This window comes from Chiloscyllium plagiosum, unplaced genomic scaffold (genome assembly GCF_037043375.1).
Source record: "Chiloscyllium plagiosum isolate Xiang-an unplaced genomic scaffold, Cpla_swu_hap1 HiC_scaffold_11, whole genome shotgun sequence".
NCBI lineage: Eukaryota > Metazoa > Chordata > Chondrichthyes > Orectolobiformes > Hemiscylliidae > Chiloscyllium > Chiloscyllium plagiosum.
The window spans coordinates 89,689,728-89,715,915 of NW_028270149.1; positions in this window are offsets into that span (position 1 = coordinate 89,689,728).

A 26,188-nucleotide genomic window follows, 5' to 3' on the forward strand; every position below is an offset into this window, starting at 1 on the left:
TGAAATACACTGCACGACTTAGTTCAAAGAGTAGAGCTCATGCCATTCGTTCAATGTCACGAGCAAAACGCATTCATTCAATGAAACAAATTCCACGTCTTAATTCAATGAGTACAGGTTCGCTCATTCATTCAATGTGTCAAGCTTGACGCTTTAATTCAATGAAGCAAACTGCACTCATTGATTTCATTGAACCATACTTCAATCATTCATTCAATGTTTCAAACGTTATTCGTTGTTTGAATGAAACAAACTTAACTCACTTATTTACAGAATCAAACTGCACACGTTCATTCAAGGAAAGAGAGTGCACTTGTCAATGCAATGAGTAGAGCTACTGTCATTCATTCATTGCCACACGCTTAACGAATTGTCTCAATCAAACTGCAGATATTCAATCCATGCACCAAACTGCACGTGTTAATACAATGAATACTGCTTCTCTATTTCATTCAATGTGTCAAGCTTGACGTTTTAATTCAGTCAAATAAACATAAATCATACAACTGATGAATCATATTGCACCCATTCATTCAATGAAATACACTGCACGACTTATTCAATGAGGAGAGCTAATGCCATTCATTCAATGTCTTGAGCAAACCGCCTTCATTCAATGAAACAAACTGCATGTCTTAATTCAATGAGTAGAGCTTCTCTCATTCTTTCAATATGTCAAGTTTAACGTTATAATTCAATGAAGTAAACAGCACTCATTGATTCATTGAATCAAACTTGAATCCTTCATTCAATGTTTCAAACGTCAAACGTTATTCATTGTTTCAATGAAACAAACTTAACTCACTTATTTTTTGAATCAAACTGCACATGTTCATTCAAGGATAGAGAGTGCACTTGTCAATTCAATGAGTAGAGCTTCTCTCATTCTTTCAATGTGTCAAGCTCAACGTTTTAATTCAATCAAACATAATTAAATCATACAATTGGTGAATCGTACTGCACCCATTCATTCAATGAAAAACAAACTCCACGTCTTAATTCAATGAGTAGAGCTACTGACGTTCATTCAATGTGTCAAGCTTAACGCTTTCATTCAATGAAGTAAACTGCACTTATTGATTCATTAAATCAAACTTCAAGGATTAATTCAATGTTTCAAACGTTATTCATTGTTTCAATGAAAGAAACGTAACTCACTTATTTAGTGAATAAAACTGCACTAGTTCATTCAAAGAAAAAAACTACACTTGTCAATTCAATGAGTAGAGCTACTCTCATTCATTCATTGACACACGCTTCCCGCATTGTCGCAATCAAACTGCACAGATTCACTCCATGAACCAAACTGCTCGTGTAACTTCAATGTGTCAAGCTCACCGCTTTCATTCAATGGAAGAAACTGCATTCATTCATTCATTCCTTTTCAATCATTGATTCAAAGAATCAAAAGTAATTCGTTGATTTAAACATCACTCATTTCTGAAGTCAATTTATCTGTAATCATTCAATCAATCAATCCAACTGCAAACATTGATTCCATGACAAAGACTGCAAGTACCGTTTCAATGAATCGTGCTTTTGCCACTCATTCAATGAAACAAACTGCACAGCTTAATTTAATGAGTAGAGCTTCTTTCAGTCATTCAATGTGTCAAGCTTAACGTTTTAATTCAATCAAACAAACTTAAATCATACAATGTATGAATCATACTGCACACACTCATTCAATGAAATACACTGCTCGTCTTAATTCAAAGCGTACTGCTCCTCTGCCATTCATTCCATGCCATGACGAATACGCATTCATTCAATGAATCAAACTGCACTCATTCATTCAATGAAACAAACTGCACGTCTTAATTGAATGAGTAGAGCTACTCTCATTCATTAAATGTGTCAAGCTTAACGCATTAATGCAATGAAGCTAACTGCACTTTTGATTCATTGAATCAAACTTCAATCATTAATTCAACCTTATTCATTGTTTCAATGAAGCAAACTTAACTCACTTATTTAGTGAATAAAACTGCACTAGTTCATTCAAACAAAGAGACTACACTTGTCAATTCAATGACAAGCTACTCATTCATTGACATACGCTTCCCGCATTGTCTCAATCAAACTGCACAGATTCACTCCATGAACCAAACTGCTCGTGCAAAATCAATGAGTAGAGCTTCTCTCATTCATTCAATGTGTCATGCTCAAAGCTTTCATTCAATGGAAGAAACTGCATTCGTTCATTCATTCCTTTTCAATCAAAAGTAATTCGTTGATTTAAACTTCACTCATGTCTGAAGTCAATTTATCTGCAATCATTCAATCAATCAATCCAACTGCAAACATTCGTTCAATGACAAAGACTGCAAGTACCGTTTCAATGATTCGTGCTTTTGCCACTCATTCAATGAAACAAACTGCACAGTTTAATTCAATGAGTAGAGCTTATCTCATTCATTCAATGTGTCAAGCTTAACGCTTTAATTCAATGAAGCAAACTGCACTCATTGATTTCATTGAACCATACTTCAATCATTCATTCAATGTTTCAAACGTTATTCATTGTTTGAATGAAACAAACTTAACTCACTTATTTACAGAATCAAACTGCACACGTTCAATCAAGGAAGGAGAGTGCACTTGTCAATTCAATGAGTAGAGCTACTCTCATTCATTCATTGCCACACGCTTAACGAATTGTCTCAATCAAACTGCAGATATTCAATACATCCACCAAATTGCACGTGTTAATACAATGAATACTGCTTCTCTCATTCATTCAATGTGTCAAGCTTGACGTTTTAATTCAGTCAAATAAACATAAATCATACAACTGGTGAATCATATTGCACCCACTCATTCAATGAAATACACTGCACGACTTAGTTCAAAGAGTAGAGCTCATGCCATTCGTTCAATGTCACGAGCAAAACGCATTCATTCAATGAAACAAATTCCACGTCTTAATTCAATGAGTACAGCTTCGCTCATTCATTCAATGTTTCAAACGTTTTTCATTGTTTGAATGAAACAAACTTAACTCACTTATTTAGAGAATCAAACTGCACACGTTCATTCAAGGAAAGAGAGTGCACTTGTCAATTCAAAGAGTAGAGCTACTCTCATTCATTCTTTGCCACACGGTTAACGAATTGTCTCAATCAAACTGCAGATATTCAATCCATGCACAAACTGCACGTGTTAATGCTATGAATACTGCTTCTCTCATTCATTCAATGTGTCAAGCTTGGCGTTTTAATTCTGTCAAATAAACATAAATCATACAACTGATGAATCATATTGCACCCACTCATTCAATGAAATACATTGCACGATTTAGTTCAAAGAGTAGAGCTCATGCCATTCGTTCAATGTCACGAGCAAAACGCATTCATTCAATGAAACAAATCCCACGTCTTAATTCAATGAGTACAGGTTCGCTCATTCATTCAATGTGTCAAGCTTGACGCTTTAATTCAATGAAGCAAACTGCACTCATTGATTTCATTGAGTGCAGTTTGCAAAACGCATTCATTCAATGAAACAAATCCCACGTCTTAATTCAATGAGTAGAGCTTCTCTCATTCATTCAATGTGTCAAGCTTAACGTTGTAATTCCATCAACCAAACTTAAATCATACAATGTATGAATCATACTGCACACACTCATTCAATGAAATACACTGCTCGTCTTAATTCAAAGCGTACTGCTCCTCTGACATTCATTCCATGCCATGACGAATACGCATTCATTCAATGAATCAAACTGCACCCATTCATTCAATGAAACAAACTGCACGTCTTAATTGAATGAGTAGAGCTACTCTCATTCATTAAATGTGTCAAGCTTAACGCATTAATGCAATGAAGCTAACTGCACTCATTGATTCATTGAATCAAACTTCAATCATTAATTCAACCTTATTCATTGTTTAAATGAAGCAAACTTAACTCACTTATTTAGTGAATAAAACTGCACTAGTTCATTCAAACAAAGAGACTACACTTGTCAATTCAATGACAAGCTACTCATTCATTGACATACGCTTCCCGCATTGTCTCAATCAAACTGCACAGATTCACTCCATGAACCAAACTGCTCGTGCAAAATCAATGAGTAGAGCTTCTCTCATTCATTCAATGTGTCATGCTCAAAGCTTTCATTCAATGGAAGAAACTGCATTCGTTCATTCATTCCTTTTCAATCATTGATTCAACGAATCAAAAGTAATTCGTTGATTTAAACTTCACTCATGTCTGAAGTCAATTTATCTGCAATCATTCAATCAATCAATCAAACTGCATATATTCGTTCCATGACAAAGACTGTAAGTACCGTTTCAATGAATCGTGCTTTTGCCACTCATTCAATGCAACAAACTGCACAGTTTAATTCAATGAGTAGAGCTTATCTCATTCAGTCAATGTGTCAAGCTTGACGCTTTAATTCAATGAAGCAAACTGCACTCATTGATTTCATTGAACCATACTTCAATCATTCATTCTTTGTTTCAAACGTTATTCATTGTTTGAATGAAACAAACTTAACTCACTTATTTACAGAATCAAACTGCACACGTTCATTCAAGGAAAGAGAGTGCACTTGTCAATTCAATGAGTAGAGCTACTCTCATTCATTCATTGCCACACGCTTAACGAATTGTCTCAATCAAACTGCAGATATTCAATCCATGCACCAAACTGCACGTGTTCATACAATGAATACTGCTTCTCTCATTCATTCAATGTGTCAAGCTTGACGTTTTAATTCAGTCAAATAAACATAAATCATACAACTGATGAATCATATTGCACCCATTCATTCAATGAAATACACTGCACGACTTATTCAATGAGGAGAGCTAATGCCATTCATTCAATGTCTTGAGCAAACCGCCTTCATTCAATGAAACAAACTGCATGTCTTAATTCAATGAGTAGAGCTTCTCTCATTCTTTCAATATGTCAAGTTTAACGCTTTAATTTAATGAAGTAAACTGCACTCATTGATTCATTGAATCAAACTTGAATCATTCATTCAATGTTTCAAACGTCAAACGTTATTCATTGTTTCAATCAAACAAACTTAACTCACTTATTTTTTGAATCAAACTGCACATGTTCATTCAAGGATAGAGAGTGCACTTGTCAATTCAATGAGTAGAGCTTCTCTCATTCTTTCAATGTGTCAAGCTCAACGTTTTAATTCAATCAAACATAATTAAATCATACAATTGGTGAATCGTACTGCACCCATTCATTCAATGAAAAACAAACTCCACGTCTTAATTCAATGAGTAGAGCTACTGACGTTCATTCAATGTGTCAAGCTTAACGCTTTCATTCAATGAAGTAAACTGCACTCATTGATTCATTAAATCAAACTTCAAGGATTAATTCAATGTTTCAAACGTTATTCATTGTTTCAATGAAACAAACGTAACTCACTTATTTAGTGAATAAAACTGCACGAGTTCATTCAAAGAAAGAGACTACTCTTGTCAATTCAATTAGAGCTACTCTCATTCATTCATTGACACACGCTTCCCGCATTGTCGCAATCAAACTGCACAGATTCACTCCATGAACCAAACTGCTCGTGTAACTTCAATGTGTCAAGCTCACCGCTTTCATTCAATGGAAGAAACTGCATTCATTCATTCATTCCTTTTCAATCATTGATTCAAAGAATCAAAAGTAATTCGTTGATTTAAACTTCACTCATTTCTGAAGTCAATTTATCTGTAATCATTCAATCAATCAATCCAACTGCAAACATTCGTTCCATGACAAAGACTGCAAGTACCGTTTCAATGAATCGTGCTTTTGCCACTCATTCAATGAAACAAACTGCACAGCTTAATTCAATGAGTAGAGCTTCTCTCATTCATTCAATGTGTCAAGCTTAACGTTGTAATTCAATCAAACAAACTTAAATCATACAATGTATGAATCATACTGCACACACTCATTCAAAGAAATACACTGCTCGTCTTAATTCAAAGCGTACTGCTCCTCTGCCATTCATTCCATGCCATGACGAATACGCATTCATTCAATGAATCAAACTGCACCCATTCATTCAATGAAACAAACTGCACGTCTTAATTGAACAAGTAGAGCTACTCTCATTCATTAAATGTGTCAAGATTAACGCATTAATGCAATGAAGCTAACTGCACTTTTGATTCATTGAATCAAACTTCAATCATTAATTCAACCTTATTCATTGTTTCAATGAAGCAAACTTAACTCACTTACTTAGTGAATAAAACTGCAATGGTTCATTCAAACAAAGAGACTACACTTGTCAATTCAATGACAAGCTACTCATTCATTGACATACGCTTCCCGCATTGTCTCAATCAAACTGCACAGATTCACTCCATGAACCAAACTGCTCGTGCAAAATCAATGAGTAGAGCTTCTCTCATTCATTCAATGTGTCATGCTCAAAGCTTTCATTCAATGGAAGAAACTGCATTCGTTCATTCATTCCTTTTCAATCATTGATTCAACGAATCAAAAGTAATTCGTTGATTTAAACTTCACTCATGTCTGAAGTCAATTTATCTGCAATCATTCAATCAATCAATCCAACTGCATATATTCGTTCTATGACAAAGTCTGTAAGTACCGTTTCAATGAATCGTGCTTTTGCCACTCATTCAATGCAACAAACTGCACAGTTTAATTCAATGAGTAGAGCTTATCTCATTCAGTCAATGTGTCAAGCTTGACGCTTTAATTCAATGAAGCAAACTGCACTCATTGATTTCATTGAACCATACTTCAATCATTCATTCTTTGTTTCAAACGTTATTCATTGTTTGAATGAAACAAACTTAACTCACTTATTTACAGAATCAAACTGCACACGTTCATTCAAGGAAAGAGAGTGCACTTGTCAATTCAATGAGTAGAGCTACTCTCATTCATTCATTGCCACACGCTTAACGAATTGTCTCAATCAAACTGCAGATATTCAATCCATGCACCAAACTGCACGTGTTCATACAATGAATACTGCTTCTCTCATTCATTCAATGTGTCAAGCTTGACGTTTTAATTCAGTCAAATAAACATAAATCATACAACTGATGAATCATATTGCACCCATTCATTCAATGAAATACACTGCACGACTTATTCAATGAGGAGAGCTATTGCCATTCATTCAATGTCTTGAGCAAACCGCCTTCATTCAATGAAACAAACTGCACGTCTTAATTCAATGACTAGAGCTTCTCTCATTCTTTCAATATGTCAAGTTTAACGCTTTAATTTAATGAAGTAAACTGCACTCATTGATTCATTGAATCAAACTTGAATCATTCATTCAATGTTTCAAACGTCAAACGTTATTCATTGTTTCAATGAAACAAACTTAACTCACTTATTTTTTGAATCAAACCGCACATGTTCATTCAAGGATAGAGAGTGCACTTGTCAATTCAATGAGTAGAGCTTCTCTCATTCTTTCAATGTGTCAAGCTCAACGTTTTAATTCAATCAAACATAATTAAATCATACAATTGGTGAATCGTACTGCACCCATTCATTCAATGAAAAACAAACTCCACGTCTTAATTCAATGAGTAGAGCTACTGACGTTCATTCAATGTGTCAAGCTTAACGCTTTCATTCAATGAAGTAAACTGCACTCATTGATTCATTAAATCAAACTTCAAGGATTAATTCAATGTTTCAAACGTTATTCGTTGTTTCAATGAAACAAACGTAACTCACTTATTTAGTGAATAAAACTGCACTAGTTCATTCAAAGAAAGAGACTACTCTTGTCAATTCAATTAGAGCTACTCTCATTCATTCATTGACACACGCTTCCCGCATTGTCGCAATCAAACTGCACAGATTCACTCCATGAACCAAACTGCTCGTGTAACTTCAATGTGTCAAGCTCACCGCTTTCATTCAATGGAAGAAACTGCATTCATTCATTCATTCCTTTTCAATCATTGATTCAAAGAATCAAAAGTAATTCGTTGATTTAAACTTCACTCATTTCTGAAGTCAATTTATCTGTAATCATTCAATCAATCAATCCAACTGCAAACATTGATTCCATGACAAAGACTGCAAGTACCGTTTCAATGAATCGTGCTTTTGCCACTCATTCAATGAAACAAACTGCACAGCTTAATTCAATGAGTAGAGCTTCTCTCATTCATTCAATGTGTCAAGCTTAACGTTGTAATTCAATCAAACAAACTTAAATCATACAATGTATGAATCATACTGCACACACTCATTCAAAGAAATACACTGCTCGTCTTAATTCAAAGCGTACTGCTCCTCTGCCATTCTTTCCATGCCATGACGAATACGCATTCATTCAATGAATCAAACTGCACCCATTCATTCAATGAAACAAACTGCACGTCTTAATTGAACAAGTAGAGCTACTCTCATTCATTAAATGTGTCAAGATTAACGCATTAATGCAATGAAGCTAACTGCACTTTTGATTCATTGAATCAAACTTCAATCATTAATTCAACCTTATTCATTGTTTCAATGAAGCAAACTTAACTCACTTATTTAGTGAATAAAACTGCAATGGTTCATTCAAACAAAGAGACTACACTTGTCAATTCAATGACAAGCTACTCATTCATTGACATACGCTTCCCGCATTGTCTCAATCAAACTGCACAGATTCACTCCATGAACCAAACTGCTGGTGCAAAATCAATGAGTAGAGCTTCTCTCATTCATTCAATGTGTCATGCTCAAAGCTTTCATTCAATGGAAGAAACTGCATTCGTTCATTCATTCGTTTTCAATCATTGATTCAACGAATCAAAAGTAATTCGTTGATTTAAACTTCACTCATGTCTGAAGTCAATTTATCTGCAATCATTCAATCAATCAATCCAACTGCATATATTCGTTCTATGACAAAGTCTGTAAGTACCGTTTCAATGAATCGTGCTTTTGCCACTCATTCAATGCAACAAACTGCACAGTTTAATTCAATGAGTAGAGCTTATCTCATTCAGTCAATGTGTCAAGCTTGACGCTTTAATTCAATGAAGCAAACTGCACTCATTGATTTCATTGAACCATACTTCAATCATTCATTCTTTGTTTCAAACGTTATTCATTGTTTGAATGAAACAAACTTAACTCACTTATTTACAGAATCAAACTGCACACGTTCATTCAAGGAAAGAGAGTGCACTTGTCAATTCAATGAGTAGAGCTACTCTCATTCATTCATTGCCACACGCTTAACGAATTGTCTCAATCAAACTGCAGATATTCAATCCATGCACCAAACTGCACGTGTTCATACAATGAATACTGCTTCTCTCATTCATTCAATGTGTCAAGCTTGACGTTTTAATTCAGTCAAATAAACATAAATCATACAACTGATGAATCATATTGCACCCATTCATTCAATGAAATACACTGCACGACTTATTCAATGAGGAGAGCTATTGCCATTCATTCAATGTCTTGAGCAAACCGCCTTCATTCAATGAAACAAACTGCACGTCTTAATTCAATGAGTAGAGCTTCTCTCATTCTTTCAATATGTCAAGTTTAACGCTTTAATTTAATGAAGTAAACTGCACTCATTGATTCATTGAATCAAACTTGAATCATTCATTCAATGTTTCAAACGTCAAACGTTATTCATTGTTTCAATGAAACAAACTTAACTCACTTATTTTTTGAATCAAACCGCACATGTTCATTCAAGGATAGAGAGTGCACTTGTCAATTCAATGAGTAGAGCTTCTCTCATTCTTTCAATGTGTCAAGCTCAACGTTTTAATTCAATCAAACATAATTAAATCATACAATTGGTGAATCGTACTGCACCCATTCATTCAATGAAAAACAAACTCCACGTCTTAATTCAATGAGTAGAGCTACTGACGTTCATTCAATGTGTCAAGCTTAACGCTTTCATTCAATGAAGTAAACTGCACTCATTGATTCATTAAATCAAACTTCAAGGATTAATTCAATGTTTCAAACGTTATTCGTTGTTTCAATGAAACAAACGTAACTCACTTATTTAGTGAATAAAACTGCACTAGTTCATTCAAAGAAAGAGACTACTCTTGTCAATTCAATTAGAGCTACTCTCATTCATTCATTGACACACGCTTCCCGCATTGTCGCAATCAAACTGCACAGATTCACTCCATGAACCAAACTGCTCGTGTAACTTCAATGTGTCAAGCTCACCGCTTTCATTCAATGGAAGAAACTGCATTCATTCATTCATTCCTTTTCAATCATTGATTCAAAGAATCAAAAGTAATTCGTTGATTTAAACTTCACTCATTTCTGAAGTCAATTTATCTGTAATCATTCAATCAATCAATCCAACTGCAAACATTGATTCCATGACAAAGACTGCAAGTACCGTTTCAATGAATCGTGCTTTTGCCACTCATTCAATGAAACAAACTGCACAGCTTAATTCAATGAGTAGAGCTTCTCTCAATCATTCAATGTGTCAAGCTTAACGTTGTAATTCAATCAAACAAACTTAAATCATACAATGTATGAATCATACTGCACACACTCATTCAAAGAAATACACTGCTCGTCTTAATTCAAAGCGTACTGCTCCTCTGCCATTCATTCCATGCCATGACGAATACGCATTCATTCAATGAATCAAACTGCACCCATTCATTCAATGAAACAAACTGCACGTCTTAATTGAACAAGTAGAGCTACTCTCATTCATTAAATGTGTCAAGATTAACGCATTAATGCAATGAAGCTAACTGCACTTTTGATTCATTGAATCAAACTTCAATCATTAATTCAACCTTATTCATTGTTTCAATGAAGCAAACTTAACTCACTTATTTAGTGAATAAAACTGCAATGGTTCATTCAAACAAAGAGACTACACTTGTCAATTCAATGACAAGCTACTCATTCATTGACATACGCTTCCCGCATTGTCTCAATCAAACTGCACAGATTCACTCCATTAACCAAACTGCTCGTGCAAAATCAATGAGTAGAGCTTCTCTCATTCATTCAATGTGTCATGCTCAAAGCTTTCATTCAATGGAAGAAACTGCATTCGTTCATCCATTCCTTTTCAATCATTGATTCAACGAATCAAAAGTAATTCGTTGATTTAAACTTCACTCATGTCTGAAGTCAATTTATCTGCAATCATTCAATCAACCAATCCAACTGCAAACATTCGTTCAATGACAAAGACTGCAAGGACCGTTTCAATGATTCGTGCTTTTGCCACTCATTCAATGAAAGAAACTGCACAGTTTAATTCAATGAGTAGAGCTTATCTCATTCATTCAATGTGTCAAGCTTAACGCTTTAATTCAATGAAGCAAACTGCACTCATTGATTTCATTGAACCATACTTCAATCATTCATTCAATGTTTCAAACGTTATTCATTGTTTGAATGAAACAAACTTAACTCACTTATTTAGAGAATCAAACTGCACACGTTCATTCAAGGAAAGAGAGTGCACTTGTCAATTCAATGAGTAGAGCTACTCTCATTCATTCTTTGCCACACGGTTAACGAATTGTCTCAATCAAACTGCAGATATTCAATCCATGCACAAACTGCACGTGTTAATGCTATGAATACTGCTTCTCTCATTCATTCAATGTGTCAAGCTTGGCGTTTTAATTCTGTCAAATAAACATAAATCATACAACTGATGAATCATATTGCACCCACTCATTCAATGAAATACATTGCACGACTTAGTTCAAAGAGTAGAGCTCATGCCATTCGTTCAATGTCACAAGCAAAACGCATTCATTCAATGAAACAAATCCCACGTCTTAATTCAATGAGTACAGGTTCGCTCATTCATTCAATGTGTCAAGCTTGACGCTTTAATTCAATGAAGCAAACTGCACTCATTGATTTCATTGAACCATACTTCAATCATTCATTCAATGTTTCAAACGTTATTCGTTGTTTGAATGAAACAAACTTAACTCACTTATTTACAGAATCAAACTGCACACGTTCATTCAAGGAAAGAGAGTGCACTTGTCAATGCAATGAGTAGAGCTACTGTCATTCATTCATTGCCACACGCTTAACGAATTGTCCCAATCAAACTGCAGATATTCAATCCATGCACCAAACTGCACGTGTTAATACAATGAATACTGCTTCTCTATTTCATTCAATGTGTCAAGCTTGACGTTTTAATTCAGTCAAATAAACATAAATCATACAACTGATGAATCATATTGCACCCATTCATTCAATGAAATACACTGCACGACTTATTCAATGAGGAGAGCTAATGCCATTCATTCAATGTCTTGAGCAAACCGCCTTCACTCAGTGAAACAAACTGCATGTCTTAATTCAATGAGTAGAGCTTCTCTCATTCTTTCAATATGTCAAGTTTAACGTTTTAATTCAATGAAGTAAACAGCACTCATTGATTCATTGAATCAAACTTGAATCATTCATTCAATGTTTCAAACGTCAAACGTTATTCATTGTTTCAATGAAACAAACTTAACTCACTTATTTTTTGAATCAAACTGCACATGTTCATTCAAGGATAGAGAGTGCACTTGTCAATTCAATGAGTAGAGCTTCTCTCATTCTTTCAATGTGTCAAGATCAACGTTTTAATTCAATCAAACATAATTAAATCATACAATTGGTGAATCGTACTGCACCCATTCATTCAATGAAAAACAAACTCCACGTCTTAATTCAATGAGTAGAGCTACTGACGTTCATTCAATGTGTCAAGCTTAACGCTTTCATTCAATGAAGTAAACTGCACTCATTGATTCATTAAATCAAACTTCAAGGATTAATTCAATGTTTCAAACGTTATTCATTGTTTCAATGAAACAAACGTAACTCACTTATTTAGTGAATAAAACTGCACTAGTTCATTCAAAGAAAAAGACTACACTTGTCAATTCAATGAGTAGAGCTACTCTCATTCATTCATTGACACACGCTTCCCGCATTGTCGCAATCAAACTGCACAGATTCACTCCATGAACCAAACTGCTCGTGTAACTTCAATGTGTCAAGCTCACCGCTTTCATTCAATGGAAGAAACTGCATTCATTCATTCATTCCTTTTCAATCATTGATTCAAAGAATCAAAAGTAATTCGTTGATTTAAACATCACTCATTTCTGAAGTCAATTTATCTGTAATCATTCAATCAATCAATCCAACTGCAAACATTGATTCCATGACAAAGACTGCAAGTACCGTTTCAATGAATCGTGCTTTTGCCACTCATTCAATGAAACAAACTGCACAGCTTAATTCAATGAGTAGAGCTTCTCTCAGTCATTCAATGTGTCAAGCTTAACGTTTTAATTCAATCAAACAAACTTAAATCATACAATGTATGAATCATACTGCACACACTCATTCAATGAAATACACTGCTCGTCTTAATTCAAAGCGTACTGCTCCTCTGCCATTCATTCCATGCCATGACGAATACGCATTCATTCAATGAATCAAACTGCACTCATTCATTCAATGAAACAAACTGCACGTCTTAATTGAATGAGTAGAGCTACTCTCATTCATTAAATGTGTCAAGCTTAACGCATTAATGCAATGAAGCTAACTGCACTTTTGATTCATTGAATCAAACTTCAATCATTAATTCAACCTTATTCATTGTTTCAATGAAGCAAACGTCACTCACTTATTTAGTGAATAAAACTGCACTAGTTCATTCAAACAAAGAGACTACACTTGTCAATTCAATGACAAGCTACTCATTCATTGACATACGCTTCCCGCATTGTCTCAATCAAACTGCACAGATTCACTCCATGAACCAAACTGCTGGTGCAAAATCAATGAGTAGAGCTTCTCTCATTCATTCAATGTGTCATGCTCAAAGCTTTCATTCAATGGAAGAAACTGCATTCGTTCATTCATTCCTTTTCAATCAATTTAAACTTCACTCATGTCTGAAGTCAATTTATCTGCAATCATTCAATCAATCAATCCAACTGCAAACATTCGTTCCATGACAAAGACTGCAAGTACCGTTTGAATGAATCGTGCTTTTGCCACTCATTCAATGAAACAAACTGCACAGTTTAATTCAATGGGTAGAGCTTATCTCATTCATTCAATGTGTCAAGCTTAACGCTTTAATTCAATGAAGCAAACTGCACTCATTGATTTCATTGAACCATACTTCAATCATTCATTCAATGTTTCAAACGTTATTCATTGTTTGAATGAAACAAACTTAACTCACTTATTTACAGAATCAAACTGCACACGTTCATTCAAGGAAAGAGAGTGCACTTGTCAATTCAATAAGTAGAGTTACTCTCATTCATTCATTGCCACACGCTTAACGAATTGTCTCAATCAAACTGCAGATATTCAATACATGCACCAAATTGCACGTGTTAATACAATGAATACTGCTCTCTCATTCATTCAATGTGTCAAGCTTGACGTTTTAATTCAGTCAAATAAACATAAATCATACAACTGGTGAATCATATTGCACCCACTCATTCAATGAAATACACTGCACGACTTAGTTCAAAGAGTAGAGCTCATGCCATTCGTTCAATGTCACGAGCAAAACGCATTCATTCAATGAAACAAATTCCACGTCTTAATTCAATGAGTACAGCTTCGCTCATTCATTCAATGTTTCAAACGTTATTCATTGTTTGAATGAAACAAACTTAACTCACTTATTTAGAGAATCAAACTGCACACGTTCATTCAGGGAAAGAGAGTGCACTTGTCAATTCAATGAGTAGAGCTACTGTCATTCATTCATTGCCACACGCTTAACGTTTGAATCAAACTGCATTTGAAGAAACTGCATTCGTTCATTCATTCCTTTTCAATCAAAAGTAATTCGTTGATTTAAACTTCACTCATGTCTGAAGTCAATTTATCTGCAATCATTCAATCAATCAATCCAACTGCAAACATTCGTTCCATGACAAAGACTGCAAGTACCGTTTGAATGAATCGTGCTTTTGCCACTCATTCAATGAAACAACTGCACAGTTTAATTCAATGGGTAGACCTTATCTCATTCATTCAATGTGTCAAGCTTAACGCTTTAATTCAATGAAGCAAACTGCACTCATTGATTTCATTGAACCATACTTCAATCATTCATTCAATGTTTCAAACGTTATTCATTGTTTGAATGAAACAAACTTAACTCACTTATTTACAGAATCAAACTGCACACGTTCATTCAAGGAAAGAGAGTGCACTTGTCAATTCAATAAGTAGAGCTACTCTCATTCATTCATTGCCACACGCTTAACGAATTGTCTCAATCAAACTGCAGATATTCAATACATGCACCAAATTGCACGTGTTAATACAATGAATACTGCTCTCTCATTCATTCAATGTGTCAAGCTTGACGTTTTAATTCAGTCAAATAAACATAAATCATACAACTGATGAATCATATTGCACCCATTCATTCAATGAAATACACTGCACGACTTATTCAATGAGGAGAGCTAATGCCATTCATATCAATGTCTTGAGCAAACCGCCTTCATTCAATGAAACAAACTGCATGTCTTAATTCAATGAGTAGAGCTTCTCTCATTCTTTCAATATGTCAAGTTTAACGTTATAATTCAATGAAGTAAACAGCACTCATTGATTCATTGAATCAAACTTGAATCATTCATTCAATGTTTCAAAGGTCAAACGTTATTCATTGTTTCAATGAAACAAACTTAACTCACTTATTTTTTGAATCAAACTGCACATGTTCATTCAAGGATAGAGAGTGCACTTGTCAATTCAATGAGTAGAGCTTCTCTCATTCTTTCAATGTGTCAAGCTCAACGTCTTAATTCAGTCAAACATAATTAAATCATACAATTGGTGAATCGTACTGCACCCATTCATTCAATGAAAAACAAACTCCACGTCTTAATTCAATGAGTAGAGCTACTGACGTTCATTCAATGTGTCAAGCTTAACGCTTTCATTCAATGGAAGAAACTGCATTCATTCATTCATTCCTTTTCAATCATTGATTCAAAGAATCAAAAGTAATTCGTTGATTTAAACATCACTCATTTCTGATGTCAATTTATCTGTAATCATTCAATCAATCAATCCAACTGCAAACATTGATTCCATGACAAAGACTGCAAGTACCGTTTCAATGAATCGTGCTTTTGCCACTCATTCAATGAAACAAACTGCACGTCTTAATTGAACAAGTAGAGCTACTCTCATTCATTAAATGTGTCAAGATTAACGCATTAATGCAATGAAGCTAACTGCACTTTTGATTCATTGAATCAAACTTCAATCATTAATTCAACCTTATTCATTGTTTCAATGAAGCAAACTTAACTCACTTATTTAGTGAATAAAACTGCAATGGTTCATTCAAACAAAGAGACTACACTTGTCAATTCAATGACAAGCTACTCATTCATTGACATACGCTTCCCGCATTGTCTCAATCAAACTGCACAGATTCACTCCATTAACCAAACTGCTCGTGCAAAATCAATGAGTAGAGCTTCTCTCATTCATTCAATGTGTCATGCTCAAAGCTTTCATTCAATGGAAGAAACTGCATTCGTTCATCCATTCCTTTTCAATCATTGATTCAACGAATCAAAAGTAATTCGTTGATTTAAACTTCACTCATGTCTGAAGTCAATTTATCTGCAATCATTCAATCAACCAATCCAACTGCAAACATTCGTTCAATGACAAAGACTGCAAGGACCGTTTCAATGATTCGTGCTTTTGCCACTCATTCAATGAAACAAACTGCACAGTTTAATTCAATGAGTAGAGCTTATCTCATTCATTCAATGTGTCAAGCTTAACGCTTTAATTCAATGAAGCAAACTGCACTCATTGATTTCATTGAACCATACTTCAATCATTCATTCAATGTTTCAAACGTTATTCATTGTTTGAATGAAACAAACTTAACTCACTTATTTAGAGAATCAAACTGCACACGTTCATTCAAGGAAAGAGAGTGCACTTGTCAATTCAATGAGTAGAGCTACTCTCATTCATTCTTTGCCACACGGTTAACGAATTGTCTCAATCAAACTGCAGATATTCAATCCATGCACAAACTGCACGTGTTAATGCTATGAATACTGCTTCTCTCATTCATTCAATGTGTCAAGCTTGGCGTTTTAATTCTGTCAAATAAACATAAATCATACAACTGATGAATCATATTGCACCCACTCATTCAATGAAATACATTGCACGACTTAGTTCAAAGAGTAGAGCTCATGCCATTCGTTCAATGTCACAAGCAAAACGCATTCATTCAATGAAACAAATCCCACGTCTTAATTCAATGAGTACAGGTTCGCTCATTCATTCAATGTGTCAAGCTTGACGCTTTAATTCAATGAAGCAAACTGCACTCATTGATTTCATTGAACCATACTTCAATCATTCATTCAATGTTTCAAACGTTATTCGTTGTTTGAATGAAACAAACTTAACTCACTTATTTACAGAATCAAACTGCACACGTTCATTCAAGGAAAGAGAGTGCACTTGTCAATGCAATGAGTAGAGCTACTGTCATTCATTCATTGCCACACGCTTAACGAATTGTCCCAATCAAACTGCAGATATTCAATACATGCACCAAACTGCACGTGTTAATACAATGAATACTGCTTCTCTATTTCATTCAATGTGTCAAGCTTGACGTTTTAATTCAGTCAAATAAACATAAATCATACAACTGATGAATCATATTGCACCCATTCATTCAATGAAATACACTGCACGACTTATTCAATGAGGAGAGCTAATGCCATTCATTCAATGTCTTGAGCAAACCGCCTTCATTCAGTGAAACAAACTGCATGTCTTAATTCAATGAGTAGAGCTTCTCTCATTCTTTCAATATGTCAAGTTTAACGTTTTAATTCAATGAAGTAAACAGCACTCATTGATTCATTGAATCAAACTTGAATCATTCATTCAATGTTTCAAACGTCAAACGTTATTCATTGTTTCAATGAAACAAACTTAACTCACTTATTTTTTGAATCAAACTGCACATGTTCATTCAAGGATAGAGAGTGCACTTGTCAATTCAATGAGTAGAGCTTCTCTCATTCTTTCAATGTGTCAAGCTCAACGTTTTAATTCAATCAAACATAATTAAATCATACAATTGGTGAATCGTACTGCACCCATTCATTCAATGAAAAACAAACTCCACGTCTTAATTCAATGAGTAGAGCTACTGACGTTCATTCAATGTGTCAAGCTTAACGCTTTCATTCAATGAAGTAAACTGCACTCATTGATTCATTAAATCAAACTTCAAGGATTAATTCAATGTTTCAAACGTTATTCATTGTTTCAATGAAACAAACGTAACTCACTTATTTAGTGAATAAAACTGCACGAGTTCATTCAAAGAAAGAGACTACTCTTGTCAATTCAATTAGAGCTACTCTCATTCATTCATTGACACACGCTTCCCGCATTGTCGCAATCAAACTGCACAGATTCACTCCATGAACCAAACTGCTCGTGTAACTTCAATGTGTCATGCTCAAAGCTTTCATTCAATGGAAGAAACTGCATTCGTTCATTCATTCCTTTTCAATCATTGATTCAACGAATCAAAAGTAATTCGTTGATTTAAACTTCACTCATTTCTGAAGTCAATTTATCTGCAATCATTCAATCAATCAATCCAACTGCAAACATTCGTTCCATGACAAAGACTGCAAGTACCGTTTCAATGAATCGTGCTTTTGCCACTCATTCAATGAAACAAACTGTACAGCTTAATTCAATGAGTAGAGCTTCTCTCATTCATTCAATGTGTCAAGCTTAACGTTGTAATTCAATCAAACAAACTTAAATCATACAATGTATGAATCATACTGCACACACTCATTCAAAGAAATACACTGCTCGTCTTAATTCAAAGCGTACTGCTCCTCTGCCATTCATTCCATGCCATGACGAATACGCATTCATTCAATGAATCAAACTGCACCCATTCATTCAATGAAACAAACTGCACGTCTTAATTGAACAAGTAGAGCTACTCTCATTCATTAAATGTGTCAAGATTAACGCATTAATGCAATGAAGCTAACTGCACTTTTGATTCATTGAATCAAACTTCAATCATTAATTCAACCTTATTCATTGTTTCAATGAAGCAAACTTAACTCACTTATTTAGTGAATAAAACTGCAATGGTTCATTCAAACAAAGAGACTACACTTGTCAATTCAATGACAAGCTACTCATTCATTGACATACGCTTACCGCATTGTCTCAATCAAACTGCACAGATTCACTCCATGAACCAAACTGCTCGTGCAAAATCAATGAGTAGAGCTTCTCTCATTCATTTCATTGAACTCATTGAATCATTCATTCTTTGTTTCAAACGTTATTCATTGTTTGAATGAAACAAACTTAACTCACTTATTTACAGAATCAAACTGCACACGTTCATTCAAGGAAAGAGAGTGCACTTGTCAATTCAATGAGTAGAGCTACTCTCATTCATTCATTGCCACACGCTTAACGAATTGTCTCAATCAAACTGCAGATATTCAATCCATGCACCAAACTGCACGTGTTCATACAATGAATACTGCTTCTCTCATTCATTCAATGTGTCAAGCTTGACGTTTTAATTCAGTCAAATAAACATAAATCATACAACTGTTGAATCATATTGCACCCATTCATTCAATGAAATACACTGCACGACTTATTCAATGAGGAGAGCTAATGCCATTCATTCAATGTCTTGAGCAAACCGCCTTCATTCAATGAAACAAACTGCACGTCTTAATTCAATGAGTAGAGCTTCTCTCATTCTTTCAATATGTCAAGTTTAACGCTTTAATTTAATGAAGTAAACTGCACTCATTGATTCATTGAATCAAACTTGAATCATTCATTCAATGTTTCAAACGTCAAACGTTATTCATTGTTTCAATGAAACAAACGTAACTCACTTATTTAGTGAATAAAACTGCACTAGTTCATTCAAAGAAAGAGACTACTCTTGTCAATTCAATTAGAGCTACTCTCATTCATTCATTGACACACGCTTCCCGCATTGTCGCAATCAAACTGCACAGATTCACTCCATGAACCAAACTGCTCGTGTAACTTCAATGTGTCAAGCTCACCGCTTTCATTCAATGGAAGAAACTGCATTCATTCATTCATTCCTTTTCAATCATTGATTCAAAGAATCAAAAGTAATTCGTTGATTTAAACTTCACTCATTTCTGAAGTCAATTTATCTGTAATCATTCAATCAATCAATCCAACTGCAAACATTGATTCCATGACAAAGACTGCAAGTACCGTTTCAATGAATCGTGCTTTTGCCACTCATTCAATGAAACAAACTGCACAGCTTAATTCAATGAGTAGAGCTTCTCTCATTCATTCAATGTGTCAAGCTTAACGTTGTAATTCAATCAAACAAACTTAAATCATACAATGTATGAATCATACTGCACACACTCATTCAAAGAAATACACTGCTCGTCTTAATTCAAAGCGTACTGCTCCTCTGCCATTCATTCCATGCCATGACGAATACGCATTCATTCAATGAATCAAACTGCACCCATTCATTCAATGAAACAAACTGCACGTCTTAATTGAACAAGTAGAGCTACTCTCATTCATTAAATGTGTCAAGATTAACGCATTAATGCAATGAAGCTAACTGCACTTTTGATTCATTGAATCAAACTTCAATCATTAATTCAACCTTATTCATTGTTTCAATGAAGCAAACTTAACTCACTTATTTAGTGAATAAAACTGCAATGGTTCATTCAAACAAAGAGACTACACTTGTCAATTCAATGACAAGCTACTCATTCATTGACATACGCTTCCCGCATTGTCTCAATCAAACTGCACAGATTCACTCCATGAACCAAACTGCTCGTGCAAAATCAATGAGTAGAGCTTCTCTCATTCATTCAATGTGTCATGCTTAAAGCTTTCATTCAATGGAAGAAACTGCATTCGTTCATCCATTCCTTTTCAATCATTGATTCAACGAATCAAAAGTAATTCGTTGATTTAAACTTCACTCATGTCTGAAGTCAATTTATCTGCAATCATTCAATCAACCAATCCAACTGCAAACATTCGTTCAATGACAAAGACTGCAAGTACCGTTTCAATGATTCGTGCTTTTGCCACTCATTCAATGAAACAAACTGCACAGTTTAATTCAATGAGTAGAGCTTATCTCATTCATTCAATGTGTCAAGCTTAACGCTTTAATTCAATGAAGCAAACTGCACTCATTGATTTCATTGAACCATACTTCAATCATTCATTCAATGTTTCAAACGTTATTCATTGTTTGAATGAAACAAACTTAACTCACTTATTTAGAGAATCAAACTGCACGCGTTCATTCAAGGAAAGAGAGTGCACTTGTCAATTCAATGAGTAGAGCTACTCTCATTCATTCTTTGCCACACGGTTAACGAATTGTCTCAATCAAACTGCAGATATTCAATCCATGCACAAACTGCACGTGTTAATGCTATGAATACTGCTTCTCTCATTCATTCAATGTGTCAAGCTTGGCGTTTTAATTCTGTCAAATAAACATAAATCATACAACTGATGAATCATATTGCACCCACTCATTCAATGAAATACATTGCACGACTTAGTTCAAAGAGTAGAGCTCATGCCATTCGTTCAATGTCACGAGCAAAACGCATTCATTCAATGAAACAAATCCCACGTCTTAATTCAATGAGTACAGGTTCGCTCATTCATTCAATGTGTCAAGCTTGACGCTTTAATTCAATGAAGCAAACTGCACTCATTGATTTCATTGAACCATACTTCAATCATTCATTCAATGTTTCAAACGTTATTCGTTGTTTGAATGAAACAAACTTAACTCACTTATTTACAGAATCAAACTGCACACGTTCATTCAAGGAAAGAGAGTGCACTTGTCAATGCAATGAGTAGAGCTACTGTCATTCATTCATTGCCACACGCTTAACGAATTGTCCCAATCAAACTGCAGATATTCAATCCATGCACCAAACTGCACGTGTTAATACAATGAATACTGCTTCTCTATTTCATTCAATGTGTCAAGCTTGACGTTTTAATTCAGTCAAATAAACATAAATCATACAACTGATGAATCATATTGCACCCATTCATTCAATGAAATACACTGCACGACTTATTCAATGAGGAGAGCTAATGCCATTCATTCAATGTCTTGAGCAAACCGCCTTCATTCAATGAAACAAACTGCACGTCTTAATTCAATGAGTAGAGCTTCTCTCATTCTTTCAATATGTCAAGTTTAACGCTTTAATTTAATGAAGTAAACTGCACTCATTGATTCATTGAATCAAACTTGAATCATTCATTCAATGTTTCAAACGTCAAACGTTATTCATTGTTTCAATGAAACAAACTTAACTCACTTATTTTTTGAATCAAACTGCACATGTTCATTCAAGGATAGAGAGTGCACTTGTCAATTCAATGAGTAGAGCTTCTCTCATTCTTTCAATGTGTCAAGCTCAACGTTTTAATTCAATCAAACATAATTAAATCATACAATTGGTGAATCGTACTGCACCCATTCATTCAATGAAAAACAAACTCCACGTCTTAATTCAATGAGTAGAGCTACTGACGTTCATTCAATGTGTCAAGCTTAACGCTTTCATTCAATGAAGTAAACTGCACTCATTGATTCATTAAATCAAACTTCAAGGATTAATTCAATGTTTCAAACGTTATTCATTGTTTCAATGAAACAAACGTAACTCACTTATTTAGTGAATAAAACTGCACGAGTTCATTCAAAGAAAGAGACTACTCTTGTCAATTCAATTAGAGCTACTCTCATTCATTCATTGACACACGCTTCCCGCATTGTCGCAATCAAACTGCACAGATTCACTCCATGAACCAAACTGCTCGTGTAACTTCAATGTGTCATGCTCAAAGCTTTCATTCAATGGAAGAAACTGCATTCGTTCATTCATTCCTTTTCAATCATTGATTCAACGAATCAAAAGTAATTCGTTGATTTAAACTTCACTCATTTCTGAAGTCAATTTATCTGCAATCATTCAATCAATCAATCCAACTGCAAACATTCGTTCCATGACAAAGACTGCAAGTACCGTTTCAATGAATCGTGCTTTTGCCACTCATTCAATGAAACAAACTGCACAGCTTAATTCAATGAGTAGAGCTTCTCTCATTCATTCAATGTGTCAAGCTTAACGTTGTAATTCAATCAAACAAACTTAAATCATACAATGTATGAATCATACTGCACACACTCATTCAAAGAAATACACTGCTCGTCTTAATTCAAAGCGTACTGCTCCTCTGCCATTCATTCCATGCCATGACGAATACGCATTCATTCAATGAATCAAACTGCACCCATTCATTCAATGAAACAAACTGCACGTCTTAATTGAACAAGTAGAGCTACTCTCATTCATTAAATGTGTCAAGATTAACGCATTAATGCAATAAAGCTAACTGCACTTTTGATTCATTGAATCAAACTTCAATCATTAATTCAACCTTATTCATTGTTTCAATGAAGCAAACTTAACTCACTTATTTAGTGAATAAAACTGCAATGGTTCATTCAAACAAAGAGACTACACTTGTCAATTCAATGACAAGCTACTCATTCATTGACATACGCTTCCCGCATTGTCTCAATCAAACTGCACAGATTCACTCCATGAACCAAACTGCTCGTGCAAAATCAATGAGTAGAGCTTCTCTCATTCATTTCATTGAACTCATTGAATCATTCATTCTTTGTTTCAAACGTTATTCATTGTTTGAATGAAACAAACTTAACTCACTTATTTACAGAATCAAACTGCACACGTTCATTCAAGGAAAGAGAGTGCACTTGTCAATTCAATGAGTAGAGCTACTCTCATTCATTCATTGCCACACGCTTAACGAATTGTCTCAATCAAACTGCAGATATTCAATCCATGCACCAAACTGCACGTGTTCATACAATGAATACTGCTTCTCTCATTCATTCAATGTGTCAAGCTTGACGTTTTAATTCAGTCAAATAAACATAAATCATACAACTGTTGAATCATATTGCACCCATTCATTCAATGAAATACACTGCACGACTTATTCAATGAGGAGAGCTAATGCCATTCATTCAATGTCTTGAGCAAACCGCCTTCATTCAATGAAACAAACTGCACGTCTTAATTCAATGAGTAGAGCTTCTCTCATTCTTTCAATATGTCAAGTTTAACGCTTTAATTTAATGAAGTAAACTGCACTCATTGATTCATTGAATCAAACTTGAATCATTCATTCAATGTTTCAAACGTCAAACGTTATTCATTGTTTCAATGAAACAAACTTAACTCACTTATTTTTTGAATCAAACCGCACATGTTCATTCAAGGATAGAGAGTGCACTTGTCAATTCAATGAGTAGAGCTTCTCTCATTCTTTCAATGTGTCAAGCTCAACGTTTTAATTCAATCAAACATAATTAAATCATACAATTGGTGAATCGTACTGCACCCATTCATTCAATGAAAAACAAACTCCACGTCTTAATTCAATGAGTAGAGCTACTGACGTTCATTCAATGTGTCAAGCTTAACGCTTTCATTCAATGAAGTAAACTGCACTCATTGATTCATTAAATCAAACTTCAAGGATTAATTCAATGTTTCAAACGTTATTCATTGTTTCAATGAAACAAACGTAACTCACTTATTTAGTGAATAAAACTGCACTAGTTCATTCAAAGAAAGAGACTACTCTTGTCAATTCAATTAGAGCTACTCTCATTCATTCATTGACACACGCTTCCCGCATTGTCGCAATCAAACTGCACAGATTCACTCCATGAACCAAACTGCTCGTGTAACTTCAATGTGTCAAGCTCACCGCTTTCATTCAATGGAAGAAACTGCATTCATTCATTCATTCCTTTTCAATCATTGATTCAAAGAATCAAAAGTAATTCGTTGATTTAAACTTCACTCATTTCTGAAGTCAATTTATCTGTAATCATTCAATCAATCAATCCAACTGCAAACATTGATTCCATGACAAAGACTGCAAGTACCGTTTCAATGAATCGTGCTTTTGCCACTCATTCAATGAAACAAACTGCACAGCTTAATTCAATGAGTAGAGCTTCTCTCATTCATTCAATGTGTCAAGCTTAACGTTGTAATTCAATCAAACAAACTTAAATCATACAATGTATGAATCATACTGCACACACTCATTCAAAGAAATACACTGCTCGTCTTAATTCAAAGCGTACTGCTCCTCTGCCATTCATTCCATGCCATGACGAATACGCATTCATTCAATGAATCAAACTGCACCCATTCATTCAATGAAACAAACTGCACGTCTTAATTGAACAAGTAGAGCTACTCTCATTCATTAAATGTGTCAAGATTAACGCATTAATGCAATGAAGCTAACTGCACTTTTGATTCATTGAATCAAACTTCAATCATTAATTCAACCTTATTCATTGTTTCAATGAAGCAAACTTAACTCACTTATTTAGTGAATAAAACTGCAATGGTTCATTCAAACAAAGAGACTACACTTGTCAATTCAATGACAAGCTACTCATTCATTGACATACGCTTCCCGCATTGTCTCAATCAAACTGCACAGATTCACTCCATTAACCAAACTGCTCGTGCAAAATCAATGAGTAGAGCTTCTCTCATTCATTCAATGTGTCATGCTCAAAGCTTTCATTCAATGGAAGAAACTGCATTCGTTCATCCATTCCTTTTCAATCATTGATTCAACGAATCAAAAGTAATTCGTTGATTTAAACTTCACTCATGTCTGAAGTCAATTTATCTGCAATCATTCAATCAACCAATCCAACTGCAAACATTCGTTCAATGACAAAGACTGCAAGTACCGTTTCAATGATTCGTGCTTTTGCCACTCATTCAATGAAACAAACTGCACAGTTTAATTCAATGAGTAGAGCTTATCTCATTCATTCAATGTGTCAAGCTTAACGCTTTAATTCAATGAAGCAAACTGCACTCATTGATTTCATTGAACCATACTTCAATCATTCATTCAATGTTTCAAACGTTATTCATTGTTTGAATGAAACAAACTTAACTCACTTATTTAG